General features: G+C 39.9%; 1 protein-coding gene across 2 annotated transcripts in view; it reads left to right on the forward strand.

The window, feature by feature from the left end:
• The first annotated feature begins 2,001 nt into the window (after positions 1-2,001).
• Positions 2,002-14,661, forward strand: part of FHL5 (four and a half LIM domains 5) — a 134,001-nt gene continuing 121,341 nt past the window's right edge. Inside the window, exon 1 of one of the 2 annotated variants that reach the window (XM_073675733.1) lies at positions 2,002-2,244. The gene's annotated coding sequence lies outside the window, so the exon portion shown is untranslated. The remainder of the gene's footprint in view (positions 2,245-14,661) is intronic. The other variant, XM_073675732.1, reaches the window with a different exon arrangement.

A 14,661-nucleotide genomic window follows, 5' to 3' on the forward strand; every position in this document is an offset into this window, starting at 1 on the left:
TCAGTTTTAATACATTAGTCACAAAGTCAAATGTGGTAGCTTTAATCAAAGCAGAATCAATCAAGTGGACATTAACCCCTTCACAACATATGACGTACATTTATGTCATATGTCGTGTCCCTGATTTTGCTGCATGTACGCAAGCTGAGCCCACCTCTAACAACCCCAGGTGGAGAGGGGCACCGCCAAAGGCAGTTGACCTGTTAAATGGCGCTGTCAATCTCAATACACTCTGGCAGAGGGGTGTATCATTTCACATGCCCATCGGTGCACCAGTGACGTGATCGCAGGGTGCTGATGGGTTGCTATGACAGGCAGGGGTCTGCTGAAGACCTCTGTGCTTATCATGATGATTCAAAGCCAGCGTTTAGCTGTTGTTCATAGGAAATCGTGATTTTTGCTATACATAGCAATGCTGATGCACTGCTATGTATAATACAAGTGATCAGATGATAGCAGCTCCTTGTCCCCTAAGGGGACTAACAAATATAGTAAAAGTGAAAATAATTTTTTTTAAAAATATGTAAACAATAAAAAAAAATGCAAAAGTTAAAATCACCCCCTTTTGACCCCTCAAAAATAAAACAATTAAAAAAATACACATATTTGGTAACACTGCATTCGTAAAAGTCCAAACTATCAAAATATAAAATAAAATGATATGATCGGTCCATGGCGTAACGAGAAAAAAAATAAAAACACCAGAATTACGTAGTTTTCGCCGCCGCAACATTGAAATCAAATGCAATAAGAGGCGATTAAAACATTATATCTACCCCAAAATGGTTTCTTTAAAAACGTCCACTCGGTGCAAAAATGAAGCCTCACACAGCGTCATATCCCAAAAATTTAAAACTCTACAAGTCTTGGAAAATAGTGACATGCAAAATGTTTCTTTTATAAATTTCCGAATTTTTTTCATCACTTAAATAAATAAACTATACATGTTTGGTATATGAATACTCGTACTGACATGGAGAATTACATTGCACGTCAGTTTTACCATATAGTGAACATGGTAAATAAAAAACCTAAAAAACAATTGTGGAATTACACTTTTTTTTTTGCAATTTCAACACACTTGGAATTTATTTCCTCCTTTCCAGCTCATCACATGATAAAATGAATAGAGTCATTCAAAAGTACAACTCACTCCACGAAAAAAACAAGCCCTCATATGGTTATGTGAATGGAAAAATAAAAAAGTTATGACTCTTGGAAGAATGGGAGGAAAAAACAAATACAAAAAAATGGAAATTGGCAGTGGCGTGAAGGGGTGAAAGGGAACCCGTCACTATAAAAATGCAGCCCAATCTGTAGACGTCATGTTACAGAGCAAAGGGAGTGGAGTAAATTGTTATATAGATTTGTGAGAAAAAATGTAATGTAACTTTAGTTTTAATCATTTAAACTTCTGCTTGTTCTTGGATTTTCAGTCCAGTGGGCGGTCCTATCAGTGACTGACAGCCTTCCTTGTATGACTGTGCATGCAGAGACAGCTGTCAGTCACTGATAGGACCGCCCACTGGATGGAAGATCCCAGAAAGTGAAGAGGATTAAATGATTAAAGCACAAATTATACTGAATCTTTTCCCACAAAACTATCAATCTGCTCAGCTTCCCCTGCTCGTAACATGATGCCAACAGATTAGACTGCAATTTCATGGTGACAGGTTCCCTTTAATAAACAAAACAATAAGCTCACTAATATAATATCAGTCTATGGTTATAGAATTATACATCAGGAAATGTCCATCAACAAAAATCACTTTTTTTTTTTTTTTCATTTACTTTTGCTTCCAGTAAATACCCTATTTGATGGTTCCCTATAAGTTAGTGAAAAAAAACAGCCCTGAAATTGTATCTATACATCTTCATATCCTCTTTACAACTGTGCGCTACCAGAAACACATTCCATTCATTTCTCCAGCCACTGAAATTCCAAAAGTTAGCCCTTTGGGTTCTGGCCATGGTTAAAAGGAATCCAGCTGAACTTTACATTCTTCATTAAAGCTATGCTGCTCTCTTTAATTTGCAAGTTTAGGAGCTGAACATAAACATCCGGTATTGCTATTTAGGAGACAAGCATTAGGATAAATGTGAAGAATAACAAAGCCGGTCTGCCTGAGAGCCAAAATCTGACAAGACTGGAATTACTGAAACATTGCTCACTGACTCCAGTATGTAACTGGGAGCCGTCCCTAGAAGCCACTAGCAGCTCATCTGGGAGGGAGAGAAGAAGCTGTAAGTATCTGTCCAGAATGACTCTAGTAACATGTTCTGCGATGTACTGATGTTAGATATGTGGCGAATATTCCTTTTATATATGCCATATATATGGCTGTACTATTTTACATTGTTCTGATTACTTTCTCTAGTTCTTTGCTTAAAATAATTATGGGGCAATCTGATTATTAAGTGAAACATTTGGACTTTTTTCTGATATACATTTTCTGGTGAATGATCTAAACTATGGGGCGATGATCTGGAGGAAACACAGCAATATTTGGCCTGTAATGTAACATATTTGGTCTCGATAAAGTTACACAATATTCAGTTTTTCCTGAGACGTTGAATTAGTGTCATACAAATATGTTATGTATACACTAATTTTACTTGATGTACAATGTTTCACCATTTTATTATCAGTGCTTCTATTTTTGTACAATTCTTGTTGCGTTTCGTTCTAATTCTTGGGAATTTAGTGATCAATATATAAGAAGCCCCAGTAACATTAAGCTAGTGGATAAGATCGCCTTTTTTAGTGATAATATGAGATCCAAAAAAAGCTATTCACTATATGCAAATACTTTGCCACACCCAGGAGCAAAAGTAGAGGTTCTCCAGGGGTTTGGAGCAAAAGTAGAGGTTCTCCAGGGGTTTGGAGCAAAAGTAGAGGTTCTCCAGGGGTTTGGAGCAAAAGTAGAGGTTCTCCAGGGGTTTGGAGCAAAAGTAGAGGTTCTCCAGGAGTTTGGAGCAAAAGTAGAGGTTCTCCAGGGGTTTGGAGCAAAAGTAGAGATTCTCCAGGGGTTTGGAGCAAAAGTAGAGGTACTCCAGGGGTTTGGAGCAAAAGTAGAGGTACTCCAGGGGTTTGGAGCAAAAGTAGAGGTTCTCCAGGGGTTTGTCCTGGGAGGATCTACATACAGGTTTAATGTAGCAAATTGATTCTTTTACCTAGGCATAGTAAAACCTTCCCATTCATATCCCCCGAGTGAGCTCTCTTGGCCAGTTAGTAGCACTAAGAAGCCTTATGTGCCAGCACTTTAAAAGGACATTGTTAATTAGGTGCAATTACTAGAATTTGGGACATTTATATTCTTTCTTTAATTATTAATATTTAAATAGATTTTGTTTTAGTGATCCACCATAAAATATGCACCAGTCACTCTTTAGACAACTAATCCTAAATAATCCTATTTCCTATGTACACTATGTATTACTTACAGTCCTACAAGGTCATTGACTAAGCTGACCCAGTCAGTGCTCATATAGAAGGTGCCATCTAAGTGGTCTCCTAATATTCCATGTAAATACAGTTAGATCTTTCCTTAAAGGGAACCTGTAGAAAAATCTATCTGATCTGCCAGCAGGACGTATAGAGCAGGAGGAGATGATCAAATTGGTAGACATCCCAATCCCTGGTGTTTGTATGTATATGAGTCCAGTGATTGTCATTCTTCCCTGTATGACTGTACATGTAGAGATAGCTGTCAATCACTAGTAAGACCGCCTACTGGATTATATGCATAAAAACTCCAAAGATTTCAATGAATAAAATACAAGCTATACTGAATCTTTCTCAGCAAATTTACATATATTTCTGCTCAGCTTCTCCTATATCTATATAATGGTGTCCACAGATCAGATTGCTTGTATAACTTAACAGATTCTTTTAAAGTCAAATTGTGCTCATTCATCTACACAGATATAAAGAACAGTTTAGTTCTTTAAAATTGCATTTCCCTCGGATTACATTCCAGCATGCATTCATGGCTTAATGTTTGGCTGCGATAGCAGAGTGATGATCTGTGTCATCTTAGTTACTTATGATGTTCACTCTCTATTTTATATTTCAGGCGACAGATTATTCACTGTGAGAACTGTAAATGGAACATATTTGAATGAGACACTTTTTGCATCTGAAGTCTGGTATATCATACCTGTGCCATCTGGGCTGCAGATGTGTAAACCATGCTTGAAATAGTTTGCAGCAAATACATTTTTAATGTGAATTCAGAACATGGTCCCATTACTTTACTTACGAGACTTCAGATAGCTTGGAATGTACTTCCAATAATTCTTTAATACATGAAAAGTAGATGTACTAGTGCATAGAAAATAACATACTGTAGATCAGTAGAGTCTACGGATGAACAGTATCTTTCATTTTTAGTTGGAACCATAAACATAGCCGTGATCTTTTAGATGAAAGTTGGTTAAAGCTTCTTCTTCAGTGATTACATTCACCAAGTGACTAGCATCTATTTGCTGATGTGTGCACTTCTACTGCTACTTCCAAAATTGTGTACATTTCTATCTATATGTGTTTATATTTCAAAACATTAGGTGAGACATGATGATAAAACACATTCCAGTTGCTTTTAGCACCAGGGTAATGCTTTGGGGTTGCAGAGGTAGCAGCTAACACATTCTGTAAATGCCACAATCAGTCTTCTTCCCAATCTTTGATGGTCAGTGACATATTCAGCCTTCTATTACTAGTGGTCATTGTTTACTAGTGTACTGGACAACTTGTAAGCCCACTAGTGAAAGTCTTGTAGTTCTGGGAATCCACCATCTTTCTTTTTTATATGGTGCCTTTATTTGAATATTCTGGATGTTCAATACTATAAGACTTGGTAGCTGACAACTAGTAACAGGGCTGAGGTTCAATGTGTCTATGAATTCTTACGACATGCCCAGTGCTTCTCTCAGCAGGACCAATATACAGCCCAATTCTAACTGCCCATCCTCTTTTAAAAAAATGTCACTATTAAAAGGGAATCTGTCAGCAGGATCAACCTTCCTAAGCCATCTATACGGGCAGGTAGGTCATGGGAAGCTGAATAAAATAATACCTTGATGTCTGTGATCTGATGTCTTATTCAAGAGAAATCCACATTTTTCTTATAAGTAAATGAGCTGTTAAGATCTATGGGCCAGACACTGATCTGCACGAGAATCTGCCTGCAGAGATTATTTTAAATGAAAGGTGTTACCAGTGTGAGACATGTAACTAACAGAGTACAGCAGAGGTGAACTTAGTCTCATAACAAAGATGTTAGAAGCTGCAGCTCTCACAGCTCTGCTGTACTGAAACACTATTGCAATCCTGTCTGCCTGTGAGATGGAAGCTGAAGCTGAGATGAACCTGCAGATGTGTCAGTTATATTCACACACAGCTCTGCAGTGATATCAGGAGAGCTGTCCCCTTTTATTTAAAATAAGCTCTGGTGCAGATTCTCATGCAGATCAATGTCCGGCCTATAGCCTGTAATGGCTCATTTACATATAAGAAAAAAATCACACCTCACCACCTGTAAACTTGACCCAATCCTGTCCCACTTCATCCCAAACCTTACCACTATCTTCATCCTAACCCTAGCCCACCTTTTCAACCTGTCACTAACAACTGGCGTCTTCCCCTCATGCTTCAAACGTGCCTCGATCACACCCATCCTCAAAGAGCCCTCCCTTGACCCATCCTCTCTGACTAGCTATCACCCCATATCACTTCTCCCCTATGCCTGAAAACTACTGGAACAATACGTCCATTCTGAACTGTCCTCCCACCTCTCCTCTTGCTCCCTCTTCGACTGCCTACAATCTGGTTTCCGACCCCACCATTCTACTGAAACTGCTCTGACTAAAGTCACCAACGACTGCCAAATCCAAGCGACACTACTCTGTCCTCCTCCTCCTTGACCTGTCATCTGTCTTTGACACAGTGGACCATTCCCTCTTACTCCAGACTCTCTCATCTCTTGGCATCACAGACTTGGCCCTATCCTGGATCTCCTCATACCTAACAGACAGGACATTCACTGGCCCCCCACTCACACACCACCTCCTCATCTCACCCCCTATCTGTCTGTGTCCCCCAAGGGTCAGTTCTAGGACCCCTACTCTTCTCCATCTACACCTTAGGCCTGGGACAGCTCATAGAGTCTCATGGCTTTCAGTATCACCTCTATGCCGACGACACACAGATCTACCTCTCTGGACCCGATATCTCCTCCCTACTAACCAAAATCCCACAATGTCTGTCCACTTTTTCATCCTTCTTCTCTGCTAGATTTCTAAAACTTAACATGGACCAAACAGAATTCATCATCTTTCCGCCATCTCATTCAACCCCCCCAACTGATGTATCTATCAACGTCAATGGCTGTCCACTCTCCCCAGTCCCTCAAGCTCGCTGCCTTGGGGTAACCCTGGACTCTGAACTCTCCTTGAAACCAAATATCCAAGCCCTTTCCACTTCCTGCCGACTCCAACTTAAAAATATCTCCCAGATCCGTACATTCCTCAACCACAAATCTGAGAAAACACTAGTGCACGCCCTCATCTTCTCCCGCCTTGACTACTGCAACCTTTTGCTCTGTGGACTCCCTTCCAACTCTCTCGCACCCCTCCAATCTATCCTAAACTCTGCTGCCCGACTAATCCACCTGTCCCCACGCTATTCCCCGGCCTCTCCTCTCTGTCAATCTCTTCACTGGCTCCCCATTGCTCAGAGACTCCAGTTCAAAACCCTAACTATGGCATACAAAGCCATTCACAACCTGTCGCCTCCATATATCTCTGACCTAGTTTCCCGGTACATACCTGCATGCAACCTCTGATCCTCACAAGATCTCCTTCTCTACTCCCCTCTTATCTCCTCCCACAATCACATACAAGATTTCTCCCGTGTATCCCTCCTACTCTGGAACTCTCTACCCCAACATATCAGACTCTCGCCGACCTTGGAAACTTTCAAAGGGAACCTGAAGACCCGCCTCTTCTGACAAGCCTACAACCTGCATTAACCATCGCTCCACCACATCGCTCCACGACCAGCCCTACCCTCACCCACTGTATCCTCACCCATCCCTTGTAGACTGTGAGCCCTCGTGGGCAGGGTCCTCGCTCCTCCTGTACCTGTCGCCGTCACGTTATGTTCAAGATTATTGTAATTGTTTTTGCTATGTATACCCCTTTTTCACATTTAAAGCGCCATGGAATAAATGGCGCTATAATGATAAACAATAATATTAACGTGGATTTCTCTGTTATAACACATCGGAACGCAGATATCAAGGTATTATTTTATTCAGCTTCCTGCGACCTATGTGCCCATATAGACCACTTAGGAGAGTTGATCCTATTTACAAATTCCCTTTAAAGTGGTTTTCTCATTTCGGAAAACCCTTCAACTCTGGTTACAGTTTGTTTTAAAAAAAATAATACAAACTGTGCTTTATTCACCTACCCTTGTCTAGCACAAACTCTTCACTGCTGCTCCCGAGTCCTTTATTGTCTACAATTCTGAAGTCAGCGCTGCAATGAATAATTGAGCTGCTCAGCGCAAATTAATGGCACAAGCTCACTTATTGGCTGCAGTGCTGTCGACGTGACATCAGCACTGCAGCCCTTAACAGATGTTGGGAGCAGTGATAGAGAATCAGCGCTGGACTTAAGGAAGGTGACTTAAACAATTTAGTTTTTTTTTTTCTTAAACAAATTGCAGCCTTGCTACAGGGGTTTAAATAACTACATTGTCTATGCAGACTGGACAATGGCAGCATAGTACAAAATTCATATGGAAAACAGTTACATGGAATAAAGTTAAGACACAGTTTAATTTTGTAACTAATGTGTTTTTAAGGCAGGGTACATGTTCTGTTGATAAAATTGGACCCATCACATTCATATTTTGACTGGCTTTGTGTGGGATGCAGTGTGCCTGTCCGTATAGCGGATGGGTGTGAGACCTGAAGGCTGTTTCATGCACTATTCTGGTCCACTAATTTTAACTAGGGTGACTGTATGACGTCCCCTGATAGGTAAGTGAGAAATGCCCTGTCACCCAAAGGACAAAAAACTGGCCATAACTGACCAGAGGGTTATATTCATCTCCCTTTGGACCAAGGAAATAAGTCTGAGGTTGAGCATAGCACACAAATAGTTTGGATTTGTTTGTCCACAATAAAGCTGCAGATTGCTTATTCCATAACTTCGAGATGATTCGTTTTTCTTCTATCAGGAAACCGAGATAGAAGTTTAGTATGCACATTTTTTATGGATTTTCCAAAAATAGACTTTGGAAAACAGGACGGAGATGGAGGAGGGAGAGAAAATGGGAAGGGGATAGACTATTCCTTTGAGGTTTGTGGTTTATTTAGCTATTCATTCCTTGTTTATTTTTCAAATATTTTTCATACAATTTCAATAATGTTTTGCTAAGAAGTTAGTCTACTCCATACTAAGAATTTACAGATTTACAGTTACATTTCTACCTTTACTGAACTGATAGAGATTTTATTTCTTAACCCATTAATTCCTTATTATATATTCTGTATGCAGTATATGCCCTAGAATGGCTCTGTAATTATTATGGTGCTTCCAGTAGTTTGTTGGCTTATTCTACTTTTTATGCCTAAATGAAGCACTTCCACCAAACTTTTTGTTTGCGCTCTAGAAGCAGGCTCTATAGACTTATATTATAATAGCCACTTTAGCCTCACACATAAACTCCAGTTTGATCCGGGAAGTTGGAATAGTGGTCACCTGACCCAGAAGAGGACCAGAGTGGTTTTGGAAATCAGGAGAAGATGGCAATCGACAAGTATTTAACCACATTTAATCAAACTACATACAGTATACATTTGCACAGGTTTAGGCAATAAAAAGTTTTGAGGGAGTAATTCTTTAAACGCAAAAACAACACGGTGTATTTTTTGAAGGCATCCCTGGGATGCTGGATTTTTAGAGCAGCATTCTCGGATTTCCTCCCACACTTCAAAAACATACTGATAGGTTAAAGGACTTTCAGTAACTTATCAATATGGACTTAATTTTATTTCTCTATGGGGCTAAGCACTTATCGGAAGGTAGTTGCTACCGGTTCTGCCGTGTGACGATTTCTTCACAAACAGAGCGTTCATGGACCACTACTGCCAGCGATTCTCCTGCTTACTGTGACATCACGTTGATAGAGCAGTTCCTTCTCTTCTAATCTGCTCTGTCGATGGGGCGTCACTGCCAACATCATGTTGATTGACAGCTGGCTCCCTGCCGTATTATCCTGAGTTGGCTGTCAATCAACATGACAGCGGCAGTGATGCCACATTGACAGAGCAAAGCAGAATAGAAGAAACTGCGAGAAGAAGCTGCTGTGTCGACATGACTTCACAGAAAGTAGGATAATGGCTGCTGGAGCTGTCAGTGACTGCTCTTAGCCAAGAGACAACGCTGCAAGGCAGAACAGGCAGGTAGTTAGCAACTACATGCTGAGATAGTGCTTAGCCCCTTAGAAAATAAAATTAGTCCTGGATAACCACTGTAAGTAGTTGCTGATGAAGTGTGTGTGTGTGTAAACTCTGTTCGACACATGTTGGTGCTATATGCAGAGAGTATCAGGAAATAATGTGAATAATATAACTCACTCTATATCTAAACCTTCATATGCCACATATAATTCAGGGAACTACAAAGTAGTTAGTACTATTATACCATTACATTGTCAAACACAGGTCATCAAGGCTGGAGAGGGACTTAAAATTAACCTATCAGCACGATTTTGTAATGTAAAGTAAAAACATGGCTGTAATGGCGCTGTAATAAAGAGGAAATTGATACCTTTGGTGAAGAAATCCAGATTCTGGTTCTTCTTTAATCACCATTTAGAGTTTTCTGCTAATTAGATTTCAGTGCACAGGGGAGGGACTGTAGACGGGGTCTTCTCCTCCTATCTGTGATTCCCCGGTCCCTCCACCTGCCTCCTCTGTTTGAAGAGAAGATAGAGGAGGCTGGTCACTGAACTAGCAGTGACCTGTTATTCACAGACTGGAGGCGGGCGGGGGCCAGGGAATCACAGCCAGGGAGGAGAAGACCCCGTCTACAGTCCCTCCCCTGTGCACCGAAATCTAATTAGCAGAAAACTCTAAATGGTGATTAAAGAAGAACCAGAACCTGGATTTCTTCACCAAAGGTATCAATTTACTCTTTATGACAGCGCCATTACAGCCATTGCTTTACTTTACATTACAAAATTATGCTGACAGGTTCTCTTTCAAATCAGCCTTGTTATAGCAATGGATACAGACTTACCTGCTTCGTATACAAAATGTATTTGTGTGGTGATGGTGTAAAGGACATATTGATACTCATGCTAGAGCAACTCCATTTTGTCTGCTTGCTTTAAAATCATGTTATTATCACTCCTTGCATAACATACTTCTTTCTTTCTCTTCCCATGGAACTTTCTCACACTAACTTTTTATCTCAAGAACATTTTGTCAGACACCCCGCTCCTGTTATCTAACTAGTCTAGGCCAGGATTGACCTTGTAAATTTCCAGCGTGCTTCGAACTAACGATAATATGACCATATATGTGTTTCCGTAATAATTGCACTAACATTGGTTCAAGCCTGTAGTACTGTAGTACGGCTGTAGATGATTGGACATTAATAAACTCAAAACAATATAAAATGCTAAGTAGAAATAAACGGGGTTAGAGATTCTGGAATCCCCCCATACAGAGCTTGCCTCCGTCTGGTTTTCTATTGGATTGCAATCAACCTTATAACATAATAATTTGACACTCACTTGGTCAACCGTGAAGGGTTATTGCCTTCCCTCAACAATGGGATATGAGAGAACTAGGTGATATGATTTCGATGTAATGTTACATAAGTCATTACACGCTGCATGTCTTTTAACATACTGTATTTTTAGTCTCAATTTACGGCTAGTGTCTATGGAAAGAATTCAGTATGCGGGCTCATATGACTTCCCTACAATGCAGTATAGTAATATATATATATATAGATATATATATATATATATATAATACTAAAATACAAATAAATATTTTAAAATAAACTTGAAAAGGCTGGAATCATTTTCGGCCTAGAATCCACCTCTGGTTTTTGTCTATTTTGGAAATACTTAGAGATATTTAAAAGGTTGTCCTCTTTACCCGGAAAACCCCATGTTAAATGAAGTCATCCCCATTGTAAAATAAAAATAACATATACTCACCGTCCACATCAGCACCATTCCAGGGATGTTGGAGCCGGGTCTCCAGGGTTTAATTTCACATTGTTATGTCACATGAGCCCTGCAGCCAAGCAGCGGCCACTATAGGGCTGCTGGGCTCTCACTTCACTTGGAAGAAATGTTAGACAAGTGGAATTAGTGTGAACACAGCCAAACAGCGGTCACTGATTGCCTGCAACAGCTGTGGGAGACCCTGAGCTGGCATTGCTGGAACTGCATTGGTGTGGGAGGTGAGTATATATTTTTTTATATTACAAGGGTGAGTACTTAATTAAAAAAGGAAATGTCTAGGTAGTGGACAATCACTTTAATAGTTTAGTGTTAGACCCTATTAAGTACTCATCTGACACTCTGTAATTAAAGTTAGATAAAGCATAAGCCAGAATAATTCATGCTTCTTCCCCAATTAAAGCCTAAAAAGCTGTTAAGAGTCAATTTTTTCTTGTTGCCGCAGTCTGTAACTTTCCAACATGATAATACTGGAGAATCACAAGTCATTCATTTGTGACTTTTCGAAAAGTCACAAAATTTCTCATAAGTGCACTCCAGTTCCCTCCGGAGTGATTTTATGTACACTAGAACGTTTGTCACAATTTTTGCACCATTTTGTGAAAAAGGGTTAAAGTCCAAAATAAAGATCAATTTTTAATTTGCAAAATTCAATGACCATTTTGAAGAACATGGTGCAAAAAAACAGCAATGAATACTATAAGACAAAAAAAAGAAAAGAGGCTTAAAAAAAGAACACAAATGACGAATTAGAGCCAAGATGTATAAATTGAGTTTTTTCAAATTCTTCTTTCAGGAAGAAAAAAAAAAAAGAAATATATGAAGATAAGAAGCACAATGCTCCAGTAAATATTTCATTATTGTGCCCAGATAGCAGTGAAAAATGCCTTGATAAGCAGTATCAAGAAGCAACCAGATAGGGTCATACATCATTCTGATAAGCAGGACCATACAGTAGCTTGCATGTGTTATTAATGCCCTTCTATGGATCCTGCAAAGCCAGAAGTGTCAATCAAGGAAGAGCAGGGCAAAAATAGATGAAAAACAAGTAGGTGAGAAGGTGCCATGCCGAGTGTGCACAGAGCACCTATGCTTGGTTTAAACAGTCATTTTGAGCTGACAGACTCCATTTAGGATTTGTTTCCCTGGCCAGCAAAAATTAAGTATAAATAACAAAAGTGGCATTCACATAATACTAGAAAACTATGCGAAATCTTTTCTCTTTCAAGTCATTAATAACAAGTATTTGGTGACCTGATATTCGACATTTTTTGGGGATTATTGATGAACTAAAACTCAAGTATATAGAGCACAACTGAGAGTATACATGAAGCACAATCCCCAATCTTGGAGCTAACATGATAATGATGATGATGATAACAATAATAATAATGTGAAGCACTTGTAATGGGCACCACGGTGGCTCAGTGATTAGCACTGTTGCTTTGTAGCTCTGGGGTTCTGCGTTTAGATCTCACCAAGGACAACATCTGCAAGGAGTTTGTATGTTCTCCCCTTGTTTGCGTGGGTTTCCTCCGGGTTCTCCGGTTCCATCTCACACTACAAAGATAGGGAATTTAGAGTGTGAACCCTAACTGGGACAGCGATGATTATGACTGTAAAGCCCTGTGGAATGGTCCTCTATAAGGCCTCCTTAACGCGTCAGTGTTTCCGGTAGGTGTGGTGACAGTTTTCACATGTTTTGGAGACACTTACACCCATTCAAATGAATGGGTCTGCACACATGTCAGTGTGTTTCCATGGACCGTGTGTCCGTGGGCAAAGCACGCTCACATGTTAATTTTTTAGCAGCAGCACGGGCCACAAAATGTCCTGCATACGTGCACACTGATGACACACGGCTGACATCAACCCCAACCCTATTACCCCACTTGACACCTCACCAGGGCAAGTGGGAAGAGCGGAGGGTAAGCGCCACATTTGGCGCATCTTATTGATGTGCCATTTCTGGAGCCACTGAGGTCTGATGTTATTAGCCTGGGAGGGGGCCAATATCCATGACCCCTTCCCTAGCTGTTAATATCAGCCCTCAACTGTCTATTTAGCCTTTGCTGGTTAGAATTTATAAGGGGACACTACATAATTTTTTTCTGGGGTCCCACTGTAAACTAACCAGTAAAGGCTAATCAAACAGCTGTGAGCTGTTATTAATAGCCTGGCAACATTTAGGGCTAATGGGTCCTTTCCCAGATTATTAATATCAGCCCCCAGCGGTCAGCTTTCCCTCTGCTGGTTAGGAAAAATAGACGGGAGACAACGCAGTTTTTTTGTTAAATTCTTTATTTTACACACAATGTACACAGCTGGTGCTGACTACAACTCCCATCATTGTTGCCTGGTCGCATTGATCTCAGGGAAACCAGACGACAATGATGAGAGCTGACTTCAGCACCCAGCACCTGAGAACAGCGAGTACTGTACGGCTTTTCCCAGGCGCCAGTACATGTCATATTGATGCAGCACACGGACGACACACGTATGTAACACACAGATGCATGGATACGCATATCTCCAGTACTATTTTTTCCAGTACCGGAAATATCAGGACGAGTGAAGGGGGCCTTAGTGAGTAAATAAATGTGAAGCCTGTGAAGGCCATTTCTCAATTCATAAGCACACAACATTGCCTTACAGAAATCGCTTTGACTCAGTAATCTGTTTGTGCTCATCATCAAGCACTCCCAAAAAAGATATCCAAATGCAGTACTGTCTTTATATAGTAACACTTCTGTCTTTCACACATTACTATTCTGTGCCAAATGTTTTTATCAGTGCACAAGTTGTTCTTTCCTTAAAAAAAACATGTAATAAGATAAGACTATAAGTTTAAATTTGCTTGGTTTAGGTGTTCTAGGTTTCTCATTGTTGATAGCTTTCTCTTTATCAAAATTATCCATTATCAAAATTAAAAGGCAAAAATATTACATATGTTGTGAAGAGTATTATCATTGAACTGCCTTAAGTGACTTATGAGATACTCTAATAGGTCATTTTGAGATTTCAGAAAAGTTTCTCACAATATTCTACACATAGCGAGGGAGGTTCATGGTGGAGATTTTGAAATTGATGCTTCTAGCCGCCTTCTGGGTAGCTGAAATGGTCGAAACATAAATAATATGAATATGGAATGAAAAAGTTAAATAAATGATTTTTAGTCAGCAGAAACCAGCTACAAAAAACTGTCTTTCACTTTTGGGGGAACTGGCACAACCATGCATATATGGAAAGCCAATAGATTAAAAGTGGTGGTCTCATTTGTTACATGGGTAAAGTTGCAAAGTGCTTCGGAAAACAAGCTACTTTGTAATATACCTCTTATTAAAAATCTTCTCCATTCTCCAGAGTGAAGGGATTTTTAATTCTAA

This window comes from Phyllobates terribilis, unplaced genomic scaffold (assembly GCF_046119375.1).
Source record: "Phyllobates terribilis strain yellow unplaced genomic scaffold, ASM4611937v1 Scaffold_3__8_contigs__length_932513732, whole genome shotgun sequence".
Taxonomy (NCBI): Eukaryota; Metazoa; Chordata; class Amphibia; order Anura; family Dendrobatidae; genus Phyllobates; species Phyllobates terribilis.